Source organism: Chrysemys picta, unplaced genomic scaffold, assembly GCF_011386835.1.
Source record: "Chrysemys picta bellii isolate R12L10 unplaced genomic scaffold, ASM1138683v2 scaf14, whole genome shotgun sequence".
In the NCBI taxonomy this organism is placed as follows: domain Eukaryota; kingdom Metazoa; phylum Chordata; order Testudines; family Emydidae; genus Chrysemys; species Chrysemys picta.
The window spans coordinates 73151-95319 of record NW_027052721.1 but is presented as its reverse complement, the minus strand read 5'-3'; the positions used below and the strand labels follow the sequence as shown (position 1 = coordinate 95319).

At 48.4% G+C, this 22169-nt stretch overlaps 1 long non-coding RNA gene across 1 annotated transcript in view; it reads left to right on the top strand.

Moving 5' to 3' along the window:
• Window positions 1–268: 268 nt before the first annotated feature.
• Window positions 269–22169, top strand: part of LOC135977695 (uncharacterized) — a 28742-nt gene continuing 6841 nt past the window's right edge. Inside the window, exons 1-3 of the long non-coding RNA XR_010595116.1 lie at window positions 269–3808; window positions 6500–6520; window positions 6907–6939. This is a non-coding gene — a long non-coding RNA (uncharacterized LOC135977695). The remainder of the gene's footprint in view (window positions 3809–6499; window positions 6521–6906; window positions 6940–22169) is intronic.

Here is a 22169-nt window from a genome sequence, read left to right as displayed (position 1 = left end):
CCCATTAGTGAGCCCCTAAACCCAGCCCAGCCTGGAAGCTCCCAGGGCAGGAACCATAGAACATGCCCAGGGCACTGAGGGGGCTACAGAAATAACATGGGAGTAACCCTAGTAATTCCTCAGGCAGAGCTAAGGGGTAAATACAAGTCAGGAGACCAAGACCCAGAGAGTGTATGTGTGTGTGGGGGGGGGCAGGGGGGATTGTGGGGGAGGGACAGAAGGGCTGAAAAGCAGAGCTGGGGGAATAATGTGCAGCATGTGATGTGTCCAGTGAGCTCAACCTCCATTCTGGTTTGTCAGCTGCCCAAGAACTGATCATAAATAGTTGCTAAATACGTTTGTCAAATACATTGATCTATGTTGTTACTTTCTGACAATTTCATTTTCAGGGGCAGGATAGCAAAACCCAGAGGAGATGTCACAGAGGAGACAGAACTCTGTGAGCTCAGCTCAGTGGCCCCCATAACAATAACCCAGGGGTCTCTAGGACCCTAACAACACACACTGCAATACACAGGGTGATGAGATGTGCCCTAGGGACAAACCCAGCAGCCAATGGGAATCTCACCATTGATTGCAATTGGTCAGGCTCCAAGTCCCAGAGCGTCTCAAACAGAGCAGAGCTCATGGATAGAAATGTCAGGCTGGATAGGCCCTGGAGAAGTCACCAAGTCCAGCCCCCTGCGCTAAAGCAGGGTCCAGTAAACCTGACTGGCAGGGCTTCACCCTGGTCTCTGGGTGGGGCAGAGGCATACTCAGACCATGCTTCATGCAGACCTCGTTTTGCTTCTAACCCGAGGCGATGCTGGGCAAGCCAAGGGCAGCAGAGAACAGTGGAAGGGAAGGGAGAGGGGCTGAGTGGGGAGCCCAGCAGGGACACGTGGTGCTGGGCACACAGGCGATATTGCTAAGCTGTAACGTGTGTCTATAACGCAACTGCCACATTCAATAGGAGCGAGGCCGAGCAGTGTGTGGGGGAAGGGGTGGCAGCCAGAGTGGGTGTGCCAGGCTGGGCTGTCACCATGTGTGTTGTCTGTGTAACTTTGCTAGAAAGGATTAGGCAGAGGCAGCAGGCCCAGTGGTAACAGCAGGAGATCTCTGGCCCTATTTACAGCTGAGCTAATGGCTCCCTGCCCTTTACTGGTCCCCCCGATATGCTGAGCTGGATGGGCCTGTCTCCAGTAATTCCCTCTAATACCTTCCCTCTGCCCAACCCCGCTCCCTTGTCCACATCTGTACTGGTGGCCCCTCTCTGGGAAGTTCAGGAGGGGTGGGTGGTGCTGTATTACTCTGAGGTGGGTTAGTGATGAAGGAGCGATGAAGGCCACAGTATAGTCAGCACATTTGTTTATTCCCCTGTTCGCTGTTAATGGTTATCAGTATCAGTGATGGTGTGTTAGTGCCTAGGAACCCCAGTCACAGATGTGTAACAAGAGACTCCCTGGCCCAGAGAGCTCACAATCTACACAACAGACACAACAGGAGTGAGGCCTGGTCTACACTACGAGTTTAGGTCGAATTTAGTAGCGTTAAATTGAATTAAGCCTGGACACGTTCACACGGCTAAGTCCCTTTTTTCGACTTAAAGGGCCCTTTAAACCGATTTCTTTACTCCACCTCCAACGAGGGGATTAGCAATAAAATCGGCCTTAGCAGGTCGGAATTGGGGTAGTGTGAACGGAATTCGACGTTATTGGCCTCCAGGAGCTATCCCACAGTGCTTCATTGTGACTGCTCTGGACAGCACTCTCAACTCAGATGCACTGACCAGGTAGATAGGAAAAGCCCCGCGAATGTTTGAATTTCATTTCCTGTTTGCCCAGTGTGGAGAGCACAGGTGACCACGCAGAGCTCATCAGCACAGGTAACCATGGATGGAGTCCTAGGATCGCAAAAGAGCTCCATCATGGACCGAACGGGAGGTACGGGATCTGCTCGCCATATGGGGAGATGAATCAGTGCTAGCTGAACTCCGTAGCAGTAAACGAAATGGCAAAATATTAGAAAAGGTCTCCAAGGCCATGAAGGACAGAGGCCATAACAGGGATGCACAGCAGTGCCGCGTGAAAATTAAGGAGCTAAGACAAGCCTACCACAAAGCCAGAGAGGCAAACAGAAGGTCCGGGGCAGAGCCGCAAACATGCCGCTTCTACGCAGAGCTGCATGCCATGCTAGGGGGTGCAGCCACCACTACCCCAACCATGTGCTTTGACTCCTTCAATGGAGAAACACACAGGTAAGCAGGTTCGGGCTATGAGGAAGATGAGGATGAAGATAATGTAGATAGCTCACAGCAGCAAGGAAGCGGAGAAACCGGTTTCCCCAACAGCCAGGATATGTTTATCACCCTGGACCTGGAACCAGTAACCCCCGAACTCACCCAAGGCGTGGTCCCAGACCCTGAGGGCACACAGGGGACCTCTGGTGAGTGTACCTTTGTAAATATTACACATGGTTTAAAAGCAAGCGTGTTTAATGATTAATGATTAATTTGCCCTGGCAATCGCGGCCAGTACAGCTACTGGAAAAGTCTGTTAACGTGTATGAGGATGGAGCGGAAATCCTCCAGGGACATCTCCAGAAAGCTCTCCTTCATGTACTCCCAAAGCCTTTGCAAAAGGTTTTTTGGGGAGGGCTGCCTTATCCCGTCCGCCATGGTAGGACACTTTACCACGCCAGGCCAGTAGCACATAGTCTGGAATCATTGCATAACAAAGCATGGCAGCATATGTTCTCGGTGTTTGCTGGCATGCAGACAACATCCATTCCTTATCGCTCTTTGTTATCCACAGGAGAGTGATATCATTCACGGTCACCTGGTTGAAATGGGGCGATTTTATTAAGGGGACATTCAGAGGTGCCCGTTCCTGCTCTGCTGAACAGAAATGTTCCCCACTGTTAGCCACGCCGTGGGGGGGAGGGGTGAAGTGATCATCCCAGAGATTTGGGGGGGGTGTTAGTTGGGTTTGTGCTGCATGTTAACCCGGAAACCGCAGCCCCTTTTAAATGGCCAACCCAACGGGTGCTTGGTATGGGAAAGGAGGGTGCTACTGTTTGAAACCATTCCCACATGTTAAGAAGGTTAAAAAAGCCAAAAGACTGTGGCTTACCATGGCTGCCTGCAAGCCGAAATCTGTTGCCTGGCACTGCGTGAGTGATCTCTCACACCAAACCGGCAGGCCCTCAATATAAGAGGAAAAATGTGACCTTGTAACGAAAGTACATGTGCTGTGTAATGTGAACAGCAAAATTTAACGTGAAAGAGTGTACCCATTGTTCTCTAAAATGTGTCTTTTTTAACCACCTCTCCCTTCTCCTCCACCAGCTGCAAATGTTTCTCCTTCACAGAGGCTAGTGAAGATTAGAAGGAGAAAACGGCAGACTCGGGATGATATGTTCTCGGAGCTCCAGATGTCCTCCCACGCTGACAGAGCACAGCAGAACGCATGGAGGCAGTCAATGTCAGACTACAGAAAAGCACAATATGAACGAGAGGAGAGGTGGCGGGCTGAATCGCGGGATGAACAGAGCAAGTGGCGGGCTGAAGATGATAGGTGGCGTCAGCTTGCAGACAGAAGGCAAGAGTCAATGCTCTGTCTACTGGAGCATCAAACTGATGTGCTCCAGCGTATGGTTGAGCTGCAGGAAAGGCAGCAGGAGCAGAGACCGCCGCTACAGCCCCTGTGTAACCAACAGCCCACCTCCCCAAGTTCCATAGCCTCCTCAACCAGACGCCCAAGAACACGGTGGGGGGGGGCCTCCGGCCACCCAGTCACTCCACCCCAGATGATTGCCCGAGCATCAGAAGGTTGGCCTTCAATAAGAGTTAAAGTTTTAAACTGTAGTGTGTCCTTTTCCTTCCCTACTCCCCCACCCATCCCGGGCTACCGTGGCAATTATCCCCCTAGTTGTGTGATGAATTCATAAAGAATGCATGAATGTGAAGTAACCATGACTTTATTGCCTCTGCATGTGCTGCTCGAGGGTGGGAGGGGAGGGTGGGGTGGTTGGTTTACAGGGAAGTAGAGTGAACCGGGTGGGGTGGGGGCGGACGGTTCATCAAGGAGAAACAAACAGAAGTTTCACTCCGTAGCCTGGCCAGTCACAAAACTCATTTTCAAAGCTTCTCTGATGCGCACCGCGCCCTGCTGTGCTCTTCTAACCATCCTGGTGTCTGGCTGCACGTAATCAGCAGCCAGGCGATTTGCCTCAATCTCTCACTCCGACATAAATGTCTCCCCCTTACACTCACAGATATTGTGGAGTGCACAGCAAGCAGCAATAACAATGGGGATATTCTTTTCGCTGAGGTCTGAGCGAGTCAGTAAGCTGCGCCAGCGCGCTTTTAAATATCCAAATGCACATTCTGGAAAAGACCTTTCCAACACTCAGCTGGACAGCATAGCAGAGTTCATCAAACAACTGGGGTTAAAACCAGGAAAAAGGGGAAGGGAAGGGAATGTCTGTGGGGAACATGGCAAGGAGCTCACATGGTTCTGTAAGGAGATTGCCAAAGCTCTTTGTGAAGATTGCAAAGGATCCCCGACTCACCGCTCTCACGCTGTGATTCCCATGGCAAAGGCTGCTCATGGGTCCAAGGTAGGGGTGTTTTGCTAGCTAATTAAATCACTTCAAGGCCCTGTGTCACCCCCTCTCTGGACTGACGCCAGTCTGCTGTGGGTGGGCCTAACCCCAGGATCCCATGTGCTTCTGGGCCTCTCAGACACACTCCCAGCTGCAGACCCCATGTCTGCCACCCTGCTTTGTGGAGTGCTCCTGCACAGCCCAGCTGCCTTAACCCCACGAACCAGTGCTGCTGCCCTGCCAAGCTCCAAGTCACATACACACGCTCCACACACTGTGCAGATTTCCAGCTTGCTGTGCGCACGCTGAGTTCTCAACTGACCCTTTCAGGGACAATGTGTCAGCCGAGTCGAGAACACTGGCCTAGGAAAGGGATTTCTGAACCATGGGCCTTTGTACCAAAAAAAAAAAAAAAAAAAAAAAAAAAAAAAAAAAAAAAAAAAAAAAAAAAAAAAAAAAAAAAAAGCCGCAATCGCGATCTGCGGCGGCAATTCGGCGGGAGGTCCTTCACTCCCAGGCGGAGTGACGGACCCTCCACCGAATTGCTGCCGAATACCTGGAACTGCCGCCCCTGTCCGGAACGGCCGCCCCAAGCACCTGCTTGAGAAGCTGGTGCCTGGAGCCGGCCCTGATTCAGATGTACCAATAGTCAAAAAGGCTATTAGCTGTAATCTGTGCAATTTAAATGAACAAGTCTACAATCCATGATCCCATGGTCCTACACCACTCCGAGCCTAAGACGGGTTGACATATTTTAAGGACAATGAAGCCATCAAAGCCAGATGGAAGGAGCATTTTGAGTCACTCCTGAATCGTGAGTCAACCGTCTCTAATGCCACCATCGAATCTATACCTCAGTGACATGAAAGAGAATCTCTTGCTGATCCTCCTGCCCTTGAAGAAGTAACATGATCCATCATGCAAATGAAGAACAGCAAGGCAGCAGGGCCAGATGCTGATGACATCCTCGTGCACACTAAGACTGACCTTCAGTCCACACTGGATTTTTTTGCACAAGCTCATCGAAGCCTAGGACTCTGACTCAATATTCGGAAGACTAAAGTGCTCCATCAGCCTGCCTCAGGCCTTTTACATAACCCATAAGACAAATATGACTCCTACACTCCTTTAGGGATGCAAACCCAACTGTCTGGAGAGGTACCACCGACAATGCTTCTGGAAGATCCTTCGCATCAAATGGGAAGATTGCTACGCTAACGCCAGCATCCTCACTGAAGCCAATGTCACCAGCACTAAGCAATGATTCTCATGAACCAGCTTCATTGGGCTGAACATTGTGTGCGGATGCCATACTCTCGCCTCCCAAAACAAGCCATCTACTCTCAGATCACCCATGGTCAGAGATCCCGTGGTGGTCAGAGGAAACGCTACAAATAGACACTGAAAATGTATCTCAAGAAAACTGATGTGGACATCACAAGCTGGGAGGAGCAAGCCACCAACTGACCTCAGTGGTCAGCCTCCATCAGGTAGTGGCCCGCTTCGAGGAGAAGCGCCTTTCCCTCAAAGCTGAAGGAAGGAAAAAGAACTTTCTCACAATGGGGAGCTGACCCGCTAGGAAATGTCTGTACCTACTGCGGGCAGATCTGTGGTTCCAGGATTGGACTCCTGAGATATCTCAGGACCCATAAGTAAATCTGTGGTAGAGATCATCCGCGAACCAAGGAACTGCCGATGATGATGATTTCAGCTGAAAAATGTTGCCCAACTCTAGTGATAAAAAACGTCACAAGAGAGCATGCCCAAAACAGGAAACAAACAAACAAAAACTGCCTGTGTTTGACTTTGCAAACATAACAAAATGGATGAAGGTAGCAGGGGTGGGGAGAGAACCACTGTACTAAAATTTTTAACAGCTATTACACATTATTAATTCCTCTTTTTTGTCTTTTAGAAGAAATTCTTGCTGAACTTGGTAAGTTCAATTTTTCCTATTCCTTGTTTCTGGAGTCCCCTGAAACCTCTCCCACTAAGGGATGAGGCTTTCCTGACCTGTGCATCCCCCCCAAAAAACAACAGTCCTACATCTCCTTCCTTTCCTCATCTTTCCCCTCCCAATTCTGCCAGATCATCACACCTCTCTGCCCCCAAGTTCTATCCTCATCCCACATAGCCGACTCCTCCCTGCCTTCACTTGACCCCACTTGATCACACGGTGCATTTGAGACAGGTGTGTTTTAAACCACTAACTGTAAATCTGTCCCTCTCTTTCACAAGCACAACACATTGTGTTCAACCGTTGGAATATCACCATAACCATGGCAGAACGAAAGCTCATAATTTGCCTTTTTCTCCTTCTAGCAACCTTGCGATCTGAAATGAAGAAAGACAAAGGTAATTTCTGGGACCAGTGGGGTGTATTCAAAAGACTAGCAAAGGGGAAATAAACACAGCTTCTGCTCTTCCTTTAAGATGAAAGAAGAAGGGCTGAAACACTGTTTTTTAGAATGTGATTGTTCAATATATTAGCAATTCAGGTCCTGCCTAGGACCATGGAGGGCAGAGGGAGGCAGGGAACGGAGCAGAGCAAAGAGGAAACCAGCAAACTGAAAAGGCCAGAGGCTGTCTGGGCAGCAGGCTATTGCTGCTTTGCCGGCTACTGCTGGAGGAATCCTTCTGGCTGCAGGGGCTTGGAACACCTCTAAGTTTTCCTGCTGTCATTTCCCCCATCGCCATGTGGCTGGGCAAGGAGGTTACATGGGGCTGGTTCCCCTGTGGTCAGGGGGACTCTGGTTGGGTCTCAGCCTTGGCACCAGGTGCTTTTGTTGCTTCTCAAGCTCTTCTCTCCCACCAGAGAAATGAAGAGCCTGATCGAACATTGTGCCAGCAAAATCAGCTGCCTCAATTGTTCTCCAACCATGTCGTCCGCTCCCTACTCAAATCCCTCCCCTGGCTCCTCTTCTACTTCTGCAGCAAATTGTAGCTTCTCCTCAATGCCAAGGATCAGCACCCAGGAGCTGGATATTTTGTAAGAGGGGCTGCTCTCCTGTCCTGGCATCTGTGGGGTGTCCCACAACCTCAGCCAGAGGTGGATGAATTTCAGGTTCAGAGATGGGCTCCCAGGATGATCAGGGTCATGGAGGGCCTGCCGTAAGAGAGGAGACTAAAAAAACTGAGCTTGTTTTGGGTAGCAAAGGGAAGGCTGAGAGGGGATGTGATTGCTCTTTGCGAATGCATCAGGGGAGTAAACAACATGGAGAGAGATGAACTGTTGAAGCTAACAATCAAATCGATCAAGAAGAAATGGGGATTATCTGGCCTTGAATTCAATTCAGGCTGGGAACTAAAGGTTTCTACCCATCAGAGGAGTGAGGTTCTGGAGCAGACTGCCAGGAAGTGTTGTGAGAGAAAACAACAGGTATTTTCAGGTATTTAAAAGGGTGTCATAAGGAGGAGGGAGAAAACTTGTTCACCTTAGACTCTAAGGATAGAACAAGAAGCAATGGGTTTAAACTGCAGCAAGGGAGGTCTAGGTTGGACACGAGGAAAAAGTTCCTAACGGTCAGGGTGGTTAAACACTGGAATAAATTGCCGAGGGAGGTTGTGGAATCTCCATCTCTGGAGATATTTAAGAGTAGGTTAGATAAATGTCTATCAGGGATGGTCTAGACAGTATTTGGTCCTGCCATGCGGGCAGGGGACTGGACTCGATGACCTCTCGAGGTCCCTTCCAGTCCTAGAATCTATGAATCTATGAAACAGAACTAATGTTAAAATGGAACTTGCTAAGTTTTTTAATAGGATTTTATGAAGGGGCTGTGATGGGGATCCCAGGATGTCACCTGGACTGGGGGACTGCTGAGCCCTCTGTCCCACCACTGGGTGGTTGTTGGCAAGCTACAGACCTCTGGCAGGTTCTGCATTTACACGGATATCCACAGGAAGGGACACACCTAGCTGAGTTACATGAATGCTTCTCCCAGCCACTCATGAATCGTCAGCAGAGAGGCTCCAGCCAATCCTCACAGCTCCCCAGCCTAGGACCCCAGAGCTGAAGTGTCTTGCGCTGGTCAGAAGCCTGAGCAATGTAAGTTCATTACCCAGTCTGCCCCTCCCTCAATGTGGAGAGGACACACACTAACCTTTGTATCCTGAGCTGAGATTTTCCAAGCACTTCAACTATTTTATGTAAAATATAAAACAGATTTAATAACTACAGAAAGATAGATTTTAAGTTATTATAAGTAGCAGACATAGAGATCAAAGTTGGTTACCTAAGAAAGAAAAGTAAATTTGCAATCTGAGTTCTATAAACTAAACAGGATTTGAATCAAGCAGTGTCTCACCCTGACAGATGGTACAAACAGGTCACAGATCTTCAATACAGTGGCTGGGTCTCTCCTCCAGCACCGGACCACCCTCCACAGTTCAAAGTCTTTGTCCGCTAGATGTTTCTTCCAGGTGTTGAGTTGTGGCAGGAGTGAAGCCAATCACGATGTCACATCCCTTCTTTTATAGTTTCTTCCAGTTTGCTGCAAAGATCTATGCTTGCGAGGTGGGGGTCTGCCTCCATTGGTCAAGTAATCTCCATTGTCTACGTGACCTCTCTGAGAAATCTTCTGGGATGGCTGCTGGGAAAGTGAATTCCCTTTAATGGCCCATCAGCACATCTGGCTACTCCATTGTTGCACCTGAAAGGCTGGTTGTGGATGTTTCCAACCTCACAACATATTTCAGTAACACACACCTAGCAAAACTTCATAACTTCACATACAATCATAGCACATACAATCCAACAGGATATTAATGTTAAACAGATCAAGAATTTTAAAATGATACTTTACAATGGATACTTTGTAGGAAACATCTCATAATTATATGATGGGGTGAATATAGGGATTTCAGGGGGCTGCTTTGAGGTACAAAGTGCCACAGGAGCTGTCTGTGAGAGCAGGGGACTGGAGTAAGTGCAGGCTTCACTAGGGAAAAGGTCCAGGTGTATATCAAGGTAGGCTGCATGGATGTAGCTAACAGTGAAGTCTGATAATGGAGCAGCAACTCTGCTGTAGTTAGGATTGAGACTCGCAGTTTAAAAGATAACTTTTCTCACTGAGCTAAAACTGATTGAAAACTGCTCTGCCTGATGGGAATGGTATGTTGTGGACATGGTGGGACACAGCTTAAAAGGGGCAGAACTAAGGATGCTTTGAACAGGTGGCATGTAACTTAACTTTGTATTTCCTGGATTTCAGAGGTGTTAGCGCAGTGTACAGTCCAGCCCAAGGTGTGCACCATCATCTCTGACACAGCTGTCATTTCAAATAGCAGCAAAGCAGGGTACAATGGATTTACTGAGTACATGTTGTCGTTTTCAGTCAGACAGTGAAAAAGATAAAATTTTCCATCGAATGGAGGAAATCTGTTTCCCTGCTGTATATTCAAAGCAACGTGCTGTAATTTCAGACAAGAAAGTTTACTTCACACCTTTTGAAATTCAGGAGAATAGCAATGGTTGAGCATCAGAGAGCACAGTTATTTTATAACAGTGCCATTGCTTAGTCAAAGAGCTGAGGTATTCAGATGTAACAAAGGTCAAAAAGTCTATCAGCTACAACCTCTCCAACTTAACGCCTCTGCTCCCTGGTCTGTGCAGGCAGACTGGTTGGTGAATGACAGAGTCAGAGAAAGAGCTGTTGAAATAATTGATTTTTTGTTTGTCTGGTAGTTATAAAAACTTCAAAACTATTTCATTGTGATTTGGGGCTTTTGAAAACATTGTTTAAATTAAAAGCTAAGTCAGTTTGGAAATGAAGGGCTAGATTTAAAGAGGTGGTCAGTGATAGCAGGGGACTGGCTCAATGATTCAGGTGGTTCCTTCCAGTCCTATGTTGTTAGGTTTCACAAGGTGCCTTAGGCCAGATCTACACCACAAACATCTCGGTATAACTACGTCACTCAGGGATGTGAAAAATTATACCGACCTAACCCTGGTGTAGACAGCGCTTTGTTGACGAGAGAGCTTCTTCATCTCTGCAGTGCTGTACATGTAGACAAGCCATGACGCGTCATTCTAAAAACTAAGGAGCACCTCCTTAGTTTTTCGAATGATGCGTCATGGCTTGTCTACATGTACAGCACTGCAGAGATGATGTCCCTCTGATCACCGATAGCCCAGTTATTAAGTCACTCAGACGAACTGCGGCGGCCCAGCTTTGAATCCCTGCTCTCCCCTTTCCTAGGCGAGTGCCCTAACTGCAGGGCTGCTGGCTATTCTAAGTGGGTCTCTCTCAATCTCTCTGTCGAAGCTGTTCTAGGTGGTATAAATCATTAAATAGTCTTAGGCACAGAGACTGAAACCCAGGAGCTCACCCCTCCCCAGTGACCATCCTAATCCCTACCCTACAGAGCCTACACTTGTTTTCTGGGCCAATGAGTATTAAATATTAAGGTACATAAGTATTTTCATAAATATTCTCTAAGGTATATTAAGTATTAAACATATAAAGGTGACAGCCCTGCCAGAGTTAAGGTTTAGATCAGGCCTGTGTTTGAAGCTGGTCTTTCCTAACTGCTCTAAAATCAGCGTGGTTCCTTGGATTGCCCTGACATATGATGTGGCTCCTGGGAACACAGGTTTCTATTACTGATCCATATTTGACCATTTGACTTTGCAAAAATACAAAAAAGGACAGGGGAGAAAAAATACCTCTATTATGAAACATCTTAACAACTATCATCATTTTCATACATTATTTATTTTTCTTTATTTGTCTTTTAGAGGAAATTCTTGCTAAATCTGGTAAGTTCCATTTTCCCTCTTCCTTCTACCTGGAGTACAGAGAAACACCTCCCACTAAGGGATGGGAGTTGTATGATCTTTTGAAAATTGTTTTTAATGTGGAACCTTAACATTTTATTTCTACACATTTAAGAATCTGATTAAAAAACTAGAAATAAATAAGTTAAAAGGTCTTGTTAGAAATGTTTGCTGACACCTCTTCTTGCTGACACCTCCACAAGCTGTTTTGTTTTCAAATATAGCAATATTTGAAATGTATTCATTGTTATGTTTTTTAAATGTGTGAGAGATTGAAGAGATGAATGAAAAGCATAGTTCCACTTTTTCTACAATGAACTGGAAAAAGTATAGCTATATATATAGCACCACTTAAGAGCTTAAAATAAGAGTCTAGCTAAGGCTTGGTCTACACATGAAAATTCTATCAGTGTAGCTACATTGGTCAGGGGTATGAAAGTCTTCCAGGCCAGTGGAAGAGTGCTTCCATCACCTTAGCTAACATCATTCCCCCTTGTGCTCCGGGGGGAAAGGGGGCTGCACACTCCGGCAGATCAAAGCAAGTTCGATATAACGCGGTTTCACCTATAACGCGGTAAGATTTTTTTCGCTCCCGAGGACAGCATTATATCGAGGTAGAGGTGTATCTGACTGATTTGCAGAATATTGGCTAAATCAGCTAGGGAGAGAAACCTTTCTCTAGACATTGCCCTTCCAGAGATCTGCTTTGTTGGTGGAAGAAACTGTTGTTCTGAGATTATTTATTATTATACCCAGGGATTTCAAAGGAGTTTGAATCCTCCTTTTATCTCTGGCACTAAGTTCACTTTGAAGCTCAGAAGCAAACTCTGAGTGCACCTCAGACTGCTGTAGGAAACAAACAGGATGGTGGGAAAAAGGTCTGGGATAAGTTTAAAGAATTATCATTAGTGCAGCCCTGTGGGTTTGGGTGAAATATAACACACCCAGAGCCTTCTGCACTCAGGCCCAGATCCACAAAGGAACTTGGGCACTATGCCTAACTTTCAGCTAGCCCCTCCCCTCCCCCCCCGTGGCATCTACAAAGCCTCAGTCAGGCACCTAGGCCCCTGATACCATGTGTGGGGAGACGTGAGGCCTATGAATGTGATTCACACAAACTAGGCAATGAGAGATGCTCAGAAGTGGAGTGTGACCCTTGCTGGAGAAACACAGCCCAGCCCTGGACAGTGCTGCAGCGGCGTGGCTCCAGCAGGGCCTGAGCTCCCGCCGCTCGGCCGCAACTCGCAATCCCACCCCTTACCTCGCGGCTCTGAGCGGGAGGAGCTCAGGCCCCGCCCGAGCCATGCCGCTGCAGCGCTGTCCAGGGCTGCTCCTGGATGCGGCGCGCCGTGGCGCTGGGGGATGGGGGAAGGCAGAGGCGGGGGGGAGCCTATGACGTTCTCGTGGGGGCCCCTGCGGGGCCTGGGGCAAATTGCCCCACTTGCCCCCCCAGGCAGCCCTGGCTATAGGAAAGAGAAGACGTGAGGGAGGAAGAGGACACAGGAAGTGAGGGGCAAAGTCTCACATCCCAGGTGGTGGTGGGTTTTAGCCAGACCCAATGGAGGTAGTGATGTCATCTGGGTCCCACATTCTGGCCTGGTCTGGTCAGGTGCCTTTCAGGCTCAGGATGACAAAGATCCAACGGTGTCATGGGGGATCCCGGGGTTCCAGGGGACAGTGGGGGTGGCAGCCATGATGATGCAGCTCACTCCATTCAGTCACCCCTCCCCCCATCAGCAGTGAGTCTCAGACTCTCCTGCCACAGGCTTTTCTTTCAAGAACCCCACAGGGAAGGGAGAGGTGGAATAGCTCTGTTCACTCATTATATTGTCCACCAATTACACCCAGTTTCTGACACACCAATTTTGGTCTCCTTAGTACCAGTCCCACACGTCGCTTGTTCACCAGGCATGAGCTTAACTCAATCCTTGAGTTATAGCAGGAGGTCTCTTTGTCTGGGCTATTTCAGTCTGTTTCACTCCCCTTTCAACCCCTTTCCTCTCAACTAGGGTGACCAGATGTCCCGATTTTATAGGGACAGTCCTGATTTTTGGGACATTTTCTTATATAGGCTCCTATTACCCCCCACCCCTGGTCCCGTTTTTCACATTTGCTCTCTGGTCACCCTACTTTCAACATTTATTACCATGGGTTACTGTGACTTTTGATGAGCTCTCACTCACGTCTGCCAGCGGCGCTCACAGTCAGGGTCAGCCTGTAGGGACAGTTATCACAACGGGGGTTGAAGGGAGGGGGGGTTTCTGCCTTCACCCCTTGGTGAGGAGACGAATATGGGGAATGAAGGGACGGCAAGGGGGACCCACCTGTCACTGAAAGGGGGGTTCATGACAAGTACAGTTATAATAGTTTTCAGTCTTATAACACATTTACGATCTTTTCAACTTAAAATTACCTATCCCCTCCCCATTCTCTGCCCCCTATTTCAGCTCCTACTGTCCTCTACTGCAGTCCTTCCCCTTCCCCCCACTCCCTACCCCCCCCTTCAGCTGCTGTCCCCCTTCCTGTCCCGAGGTTTTTTAACCCATTCCCTTGAATTCCCCACAGTGCATGTGACTCTGGATCCAGACACAGCTCATCCTGAACTCATCCTGTCTGAGGATCGGCGGGGTGTGAGATGGGGAGACACACGGCAGGACCTGCCCAACAATCCTGAGCGATTTGATCGTTGGCACTGTGTGCTGGGCTCTCCAGGGTTCACCACGGGGAGTTGGTACTGGGAGGTGGAGGTGGGGGATGAGGAATTCTGGGCCATCGGGGTGGCCAGGGAGTCTGTGTGGAGGAAAGGCTGGATCGGCATTTCCCCTGAGGAGGGGATCTGGGCCATGAATTGGTGGGGATGGGTGTCTAAGGTTCAACCTGCCCCTCAGAGCACCCTGCCCCAGAGCAGCTGGCACCGGCAGGTTCGGGTCTCTCTGGACTATGAACAGGGGCAGGTGGCATTTTTCAGTGCTGATAATGAGGCCCCGATCTTCACTTTCACTGAGGCCTCCTTCGCTGGGGAGAGAATCCGTCCTTTCTTTCAGATGAACTCCCAGCTCAGACTGGGTCCCTGAGATGGAGGGACGGGGGTGACATTCACCCAGGGCCGTCCTTAGGCATACTCAGCATACACAGCTGTGTAGGGCACCGGAAAATTCGGGGCACCTCCTGGGTCTTAGTGTCCACCCCCCCACCTTCCTATCCCTGTTCTGACCCTTCCTGCAGGCTCCCACAGCTGGCTGCTGCAGCCTGGTGTCTCTTACTCCGGAAGGGAGCTAGTAACTTAAAAGTGAAAAAGCCTCCAGCCTGCCAATCCTATTAGCACAACATTGAAACTGTTAAAGAGCCATTCGAGTGGTAATGAAGCCATTTAACAGGCATTTGCCAACCCCTAGGTATATACTGTCAGGGTACGTCTATACTTACTTCCTGGTCCGGATGTAAGCGATCGATCTTCTGGGATCGATCCCGGAAGTGCTTGCCGTCGACGCCGGTACTCCAGCTCGGCGAGAGGAGTACGTGGCATCGACAGGGGAGCCTGCCTGCCGCGTCTGGACCCGCGGTAAGTTCGGACTAAGGTACTTCGAATTCAGCTACGTTATTAGCGTACCTTAGTCCGAAGTGGGGGGGTTAGTGTGGACCAGGTCTCAGTTTCTGAATTTACTGACAAAAACAGTTGTGCATTACTGTAATATTTACTCAGAATATGTTAGTCTACGGGACCTTATTTTTAAAGCAAATTTTAAACTATTTCATTAGAAGATTGCTGAAGATTATGAAATCACATCTCTAAAAAATCCTTGCATAGAGTTTTAGATCCACGATCTGAGTATTCACCTTTAGCCTCACATGCTTGGCTCTTCAGACATATAGTTTTTAAAATAAATCCTTCAAAAGACCACTCTTATCTAAAATACATATTTTAATTTTAGTTACTATAGTACAAAAAACTTGCTTCCAAAGTCTCCCTGTCCTTTCTGTCCATCCCTTTCTCCCTTCACCCCCCTGTTGAAGAGAGGCTAGCCCTTAAAGGGACAACGCTTTCCTTCCAGATAGCTGGACAAACAAGTTTCCCTTTCTTTACCTCTGAACTATTTGATGAACTAGTTTTAAGAGAACCCTCCAGCACAATCAGTACCTTAGTAAGATTTAAAATCCTTTGTTATGCCTAAAATCTTTGGAAACATAAAGTTGGTGAAATTTCATAAACATGTCTGGTTATGGAGATAACACAAAATAAATTAGTGTTCCCTTTTTCTAAAAGCAATGAACATTGTTATGAACATACTAAACCTCTGTGACTGATTAATTTAAAATAATGTCTTTGTTTCAGTCAATTAAAAATGTAGTAATCTAGAACGATTACTTTATGATCTGTTGAACCGTAATATCCTGTTGGATTGTCTCTGCTATCATTGTGTGTGAAGTTATGAGGTATTGCCTTTTGTGTTACTGAAATATGTCATGGGGTTGGGAGATGCCCAAAGCCAGCCTTTCAGTAGGGACAAAGGAGCAGCCATCAGTGGCCAGACAGGAGTTAAGGGCTCATCAACACTCAATCCACTATCCCAGAGACTTTTCGGAGAAGGCACGTATGCCATGGGGATACGCTAACCCACGTCACAGCAAGAATCTTTCGAGCAGCCGGAAAAAAGTATAAAAGAGGAAGAGTGACATCATTACTTGGCCTCTCTCCCCGCTCAGCTCAACACCTGGAAGATTGTCTGAAAGACAAAGGCTTTGTCAACACCACTTCTGTTGGTAAAATTTCTGTCGGTCAGGGGTGCGAAAAAAGAAAGCCCTGACAGACAACTGTCACAGACAGAAGTGCTGATATGGACAGCGCTATGTTGGCAGTAGAGGCTCTCCTGCAGAAATAGCTAACGCCGCTCATTGGGGGTGGTTTAATCATGCCAGCAGGAGAACTCTCTCCTATCGGCAAAGCGTGGCTACATGGGAGACCTTACAGCGGCACATCTGTAGCGGTACAGCTGTGCCGCTGTAAGGTCCGTAGTGTAGCCGAAGACTTTGAAGGAGGGAGTTTGGTCCCAAGCTGGAAAGGGGTTCAGTCTGTGTATTGGAGAAGTGGAAGCTGCTTGTACCAGCTCTTAGGGTGAGACACTGCTTGATTCAAATCTTGCTTAGCCTCTTTAAGTTAGAATTAAGACCTCTGCATCTGCTACTTATAATCACTTAAATCAACTGTTCTGTAGTTAATAAACCTGTTTGATATGTTACCTCAAACAGTGTGTTTTGTTTGAAGTGCTTGGGGAATTGCAGCTCAGACTACAAAGGCTGATGTGTGTCCATTCCACACTGAGGGTGTGGTGAACTAGGTAATGAGCTTACACTGGCTAGGCTGCTGACAAGTGCACAATGGTACAATCCTGGGGTGCAAGGCTGGGGAGCTGGGGGGAATTGACTGGAGCCTCCCTACTATGGCTCATGAGTGGCTGGGAGAGTATTCATGTAATGCAGTTGGGTGTTGTTGTAGGAGCAGCAGTGATCTGTATGCTATGTATAACCTGTATGCTCAAAAGGTCTGTTACACTTTCCCCCACCCCTCCCTCCTGGAATGCTTGTGGGATGAATGGATTGGTTGAACAGCTGGAAGATCAGGAGAGCTCCCAGGTAGACTCATAGACTTTAAGGTCAGAAGGGACCAGTATGATCATCTAGTCTGACCTCCCGCATGATGCAGGCCACAAAAGCTGACCCACCCCCTTTCCCTTGACTCAGCTGTTGAAGTCCCCGAATCCTGTGATTTAAGGACTTCAAGTCGCAGAGAATCCTCCAGCTAGCGACCCCCGCCCCATGCTGCGGAGGAAGGCGAAAAACCTCCAGGGCCTCTGCCAATCTACCCTGGAGGAAAATTCCTTCCCGACCCCAAATATGGCAATCAGTAGAACCCCAAGCATGCAGGCAAGATTCTCTAGCCAGACCCTCATTGACCATTGATACTATTTACCAGTGATGGCACACTGTTGATTAATTGACTAAAATCATGTTATCCCATCAAACCATCCCCTCCATAAACTTATCAAGCTTAATCTTAAAGCCAAAGAGGTCTTTCTCCCCCACTGTTTCCCTCGGAAGGCTGTTCCAAAATTTCACCCCTCTGATGGTTAGAAACCTTTGTCTAATTTCAAGCCTAAACTTCCCCACCACCAGTTTATATCCATTCCTTCTCGTGTCCACATTAGTACTGAGCTGAAATAATTCCTCTCCCTCCCTGGAATTTATCCCTCTGATATATTTAAAGAGAGCAATCATATCCCCCCTCAGCCTTCTTTTGGTTAGGGTAAACAAACCGAGCTCCTCGAGTCTCCTTTCATACGACAGGTTTCCATTCCTCTGATCATCCTAGTGGCCCTTCTCTGTACCCATTCCAGTTTGAGTTCCCTTTTAAACATGGGAGACAAGAACTTGCACACAGTACTCCAAATGAGGTCTCACCAGTGCCTTGTATACGGAAGCAGCACCTCCTTATCCCTACCAGATATACCTCGCCTAATGCATCTCAAGACTGCATTAGCTTTTTTCACGGCCACGTCACATTGCCGACTCATAGTCATCCTGCGGTCAACCAGGACTCCGAGGTCTTTCTCCTCCTCCGTTACTTCCAACCGATGCGTCCCCAGCTTATAACTAAAATTCTTGTTAGTCATCCCTAAATGCATCAACTTACACTTTTCACTATTAAATTTCATCCTATTTCTATTACTCCAATTTACAAGGTCATCCAAGTCTCCCTGCAGAATATCCCAATCCTTCTCCGAATTGGCAATACCTCCCAACTTTGTGTCATCCGCAAACTTTATCAGCCCACTCCTACATTTGGTTCCGAGGTCAGTAATAAATAGATTAAATAAAATGGGACCCAAAACCGAACCTTGAGGAACTCCACTGGTGACCTCCCTCCAACCTGACAGTTCACCTTTCAGTATGACCCACTGCAGTCTCCCCTTTAACCAGTTCCTTATCCACCTCTGGATTTTCATATCGATCTCCATCTTTTCCAATTTAACCAATAATTCCTCGTGCGGTACCGTATCAAACGCTTTACTGAAATCGAGGTATATTAGGTCCACTGCATTTTCCTTATCTAAAAAGTCTGTTACTTTCTCAAAGAAGGAGATCAGGCTGGTTTGGCACGATCTGCCTTTCGTAAAACCATGTTGTAATTTGTCGCAATTGCCATTGACCTCAAGGTCCTTAACTACTTTCTCCTTCAAAATTTTTTTCCAGGACCTTACATACTACAGATGTTAAACTAACAGGCCTGTAGTTACCCAGGTCACTTTTTTTCCCTTTCTTGAAAATAGGAACCACATTAGCTATTCTCCAGTCCAACGGTACCACCCCCGAGTTTGGTCTAAATCTCTTTCCTACTAACCGTTTTCCCTTTCTCGGGATACAGGCCTCCGACAGCTCCTGCAACTTCAACTTAAAATAATCCCAGGCGCCATCCGCCTTTAGATCCATAAATATGTTAGCCCAATCCACTTCCCTTACCAGTCCCCTTAATTTATTAAAATTAGCCTTTTTGAAATTGTAAACCCTAGTCTCTGATATAATTCTGTTAATCTTTCCATTTAGTTTAAATCGAATTAGCTCATGATCACTCAAGCCAAGGTTGTCCCCTACAACCATTTCCTCAACGAGGTCCTCACTACTCACCAAAACCAAATCTAAAATGGCCTCCCCCCTCGTCGGTTCAGCTACTACTTGATGAAGGAATTCATCAGCTAGCACGTCTAGCAACATCTGAGCCCTATTATTGTTGCTAGCATTTGTCCCCAATCTATATCCGGGAAGTTAAAGTCTCCCATGATTACACAGTTCCTATTAGTATTTACTTCCCTAAAAACATTAAATAGTTCTCTGTCCATATCCAGGGTAGTCCCGGCGGTCTATAGCACACCCCAAGCACTATCCTGGGGAGGCTCTAGTAGTTCTTTTACCCAGTGTGAGTATTGCCCAGACAGACTCCGTCTTATCCATTCCATCAGTTATTATTTCTTTACAGTTTACCTCATACAATGCTACCCCCCCACACCTTTACCTTTGTTCCTATCGTTCCTAAACAGCACATACCCTTCCATATCTGTACTCCAGTCATGACTACTGTTCCACCAGGTTTCGGTTATTCCTACGATATCCGGTTTCATTTCTCGGACCAGGAGCTCCAATTCCTCCATTTTGTTACCTAGGCTTCTCACATTGGTGTATAAACATCTTAATGTATGCCGTTTAGCCTGTCTCCCATCAGTTATGCAATTTGGTACGGACCCCTTGCTGTTCATCCCCCCTCTCCTTCTTATAGCCGGGGGGAAGGGTTTGGACATATCTGTTCTTATCTCATCACCCTCCTTTTCAATGTTGGAATCTGGCGTGGAGATTAACTGGACATCTCCCAACCGTCTCCCCCAGATTCCTAGTTTAAAGCTCTTTTGATGAGATGAGCCAGCGTGCCTCCCAGAAGTCTATTTCCTTCCCTACTCAGGTGAAGTCCATCCCGTGAGAACAGTTGTCTGTCCCCGAAAGCCTCCCAGTGACCATACATCCCAAAGCCCTCCTTATAGCACTACTCCCTTAGCCAGCTATTTATCCTCACAATCCTGTCAGCCCTTTGCTGCCCTTCTCTAGGAACAGGCAGAATCCCACTGAAGATGATCTGAGCCTCGATTTCCTTGAGCGTCTTCCCCAGTCTGGTATAATCTCCCTTGATTCTCTCTAACGAGAACCTAGCTGTGTCATTTGTTCCTACGTGAAGGATTATCAAGGGGTTCTTACCTGCTCCTTTGAGGATCCTTTTCAACCGCAGGTCCACATCCCGTATCTTAGCACCCGGTAGACAGCACACCCTTCTGTTCTCTGGGTCCGCCCTGGTCACAGGCCTGTCTAGCCTCCTCAGTAAGGAGTCCCCAATCACGTAAACCTGCCTTTGCCTGGCAACAGTGCGATCTACTAATCTATCCTCTGTTCCCTCTAGTCGTAACCCGTGTCCGTTCCTATTTTCCTTTATACTCCCCCTTGTGCCATCCTGTATCCTCCCGGGGCCCAGATTTGGTGCTGTCTCCATCAACTCCTCCCCTCTCTCTATTGGGCTAGCTGCTCTTCTCTTCTTCCTCACCCTCCCACCTTCAGTTACCACCTGCTGCCCCCCCTCCTCGCTATCCAAACACCCAAACCTGTTCCTGAGTTCTATTTCCCCTTCACTAGCCCTCCTTTTCCTTGGCCTGCTTCTCATGGTCACATGCTTCCACTGCCCTTGTTCTCCCTCAGATATTCCCCCCTCACAGACCTTAGCCCCTGCTTCCACCTGAACCCCTGAGCATTCCCCTTCAGCCCCTCCTTGCCTTTCCTCCATCAGCTGCTCGAACCCCCTTCTAAACTCTACCCGGGTATCTACCTGCATCTCCAACCCTCGGATCTTTTCTTCCAGCAGCTCTATTAGACGGCACTTCATACAGACATACCTCTGTTTAGGCTTCCCCCTTCTAGTACCATGTACATACCGCAGCTTCCACATGCAATCATCTGCATTGTGTCCCCTGCTGCTTGGCTCATGGCCGCTGTAGTCTCTGCCCAGTGCACCTGGGGAAACAGAGCACACGGGACACCGCGCCCTCCTGCCTCCCCTTCCACCTCCCCCTGCAAACTCCCACTCAAACTCCCCAGTTAGCAGCCCTGTTCACTGCCTCCTGTGCCGCTGCCTGGCTGGGCGGCTGCTTTTATAGGCCCCCTAATCAGCCAAGCTCCGCCCCCTACTCAGGGCTCGGCTGCCCTCCCAGCACAGTGCCCCTACAGGCCTCTACACACACAAGCACTACAAAGACAGACACAAGTACAGATACCTTCTCCTCCAATGAGACTCCCACTCAAACTCCCCTGTTAGCAGCCTCCTGTGCCGCTGCTCACAGCTGTGCCGCTGCCTGGCTGGGCGGCCGCTTTTATAGGCCCCCTAATCAGTCGAGCCTCCGCCCCCAAGCTCCACAAGGTGTCTGGGACTCTAATTAGGCAGCGTTCACACACCCAATGCATGGACACTGCATGGACACTGGCTGAGGTGGAGTGTGACCAACCAGATGCAGCCAAGTCATCTCTAGTCACAGGCCATGAGGAGCAGGTCCTTAAAAGGGGAAGGGGCCATGTGCTCAGCAGTGCACTCACAAGCTTGTACCTCCCGTGAAGGCCCTTCGCCCGGACCGCCTGGCCAGTGGTTCACCGCATTGCATTCCATCATGCCTCGGGAAGACTTACCTTCATCGCACAATCCATCGCTATGCTGTGGGACACTTACGTTGAAGGATCCTGACATCTCCAGTGCCATGCCTGTCCTGGGAGCATGAGTATGCAAGTGTGAATGTGACACCACCCTCTATTTTGAGCTTAGCTATCAATATAATAAACGTACTGCTTTCTGCCAAACTCTGGTGGGTCATTAGTCCTCCCTAAGCTCACTAGCTGACCCAATTTCGGGTAACAGGTGTGTCCCTGCCTGTGGATGGCTGTGTGAGTGCAGGGCCTGTCCGAGGCTTGTAGCTTGACATTAGCACCGCAGTGTGAGGGACGGCCCAGGCAGGTGGGGTTGGAGGGCTCAGCAGTCCCACAGTCCACGTTACACCTCAGGGACCCCGTTACAACCTCCCACCATGGGTGTGGGGGGAGGCATTGAGCAATGCTTCAGCTGCTGCCTCTGCAATTGGCTCACAGTTGCTAGCATTCACTCGCTGCTGTCACCCACCACTGCTGTTGTTCACTCTGCTGCTCCACCCATTTTTGTCATGGCCCGCTGCTGCCA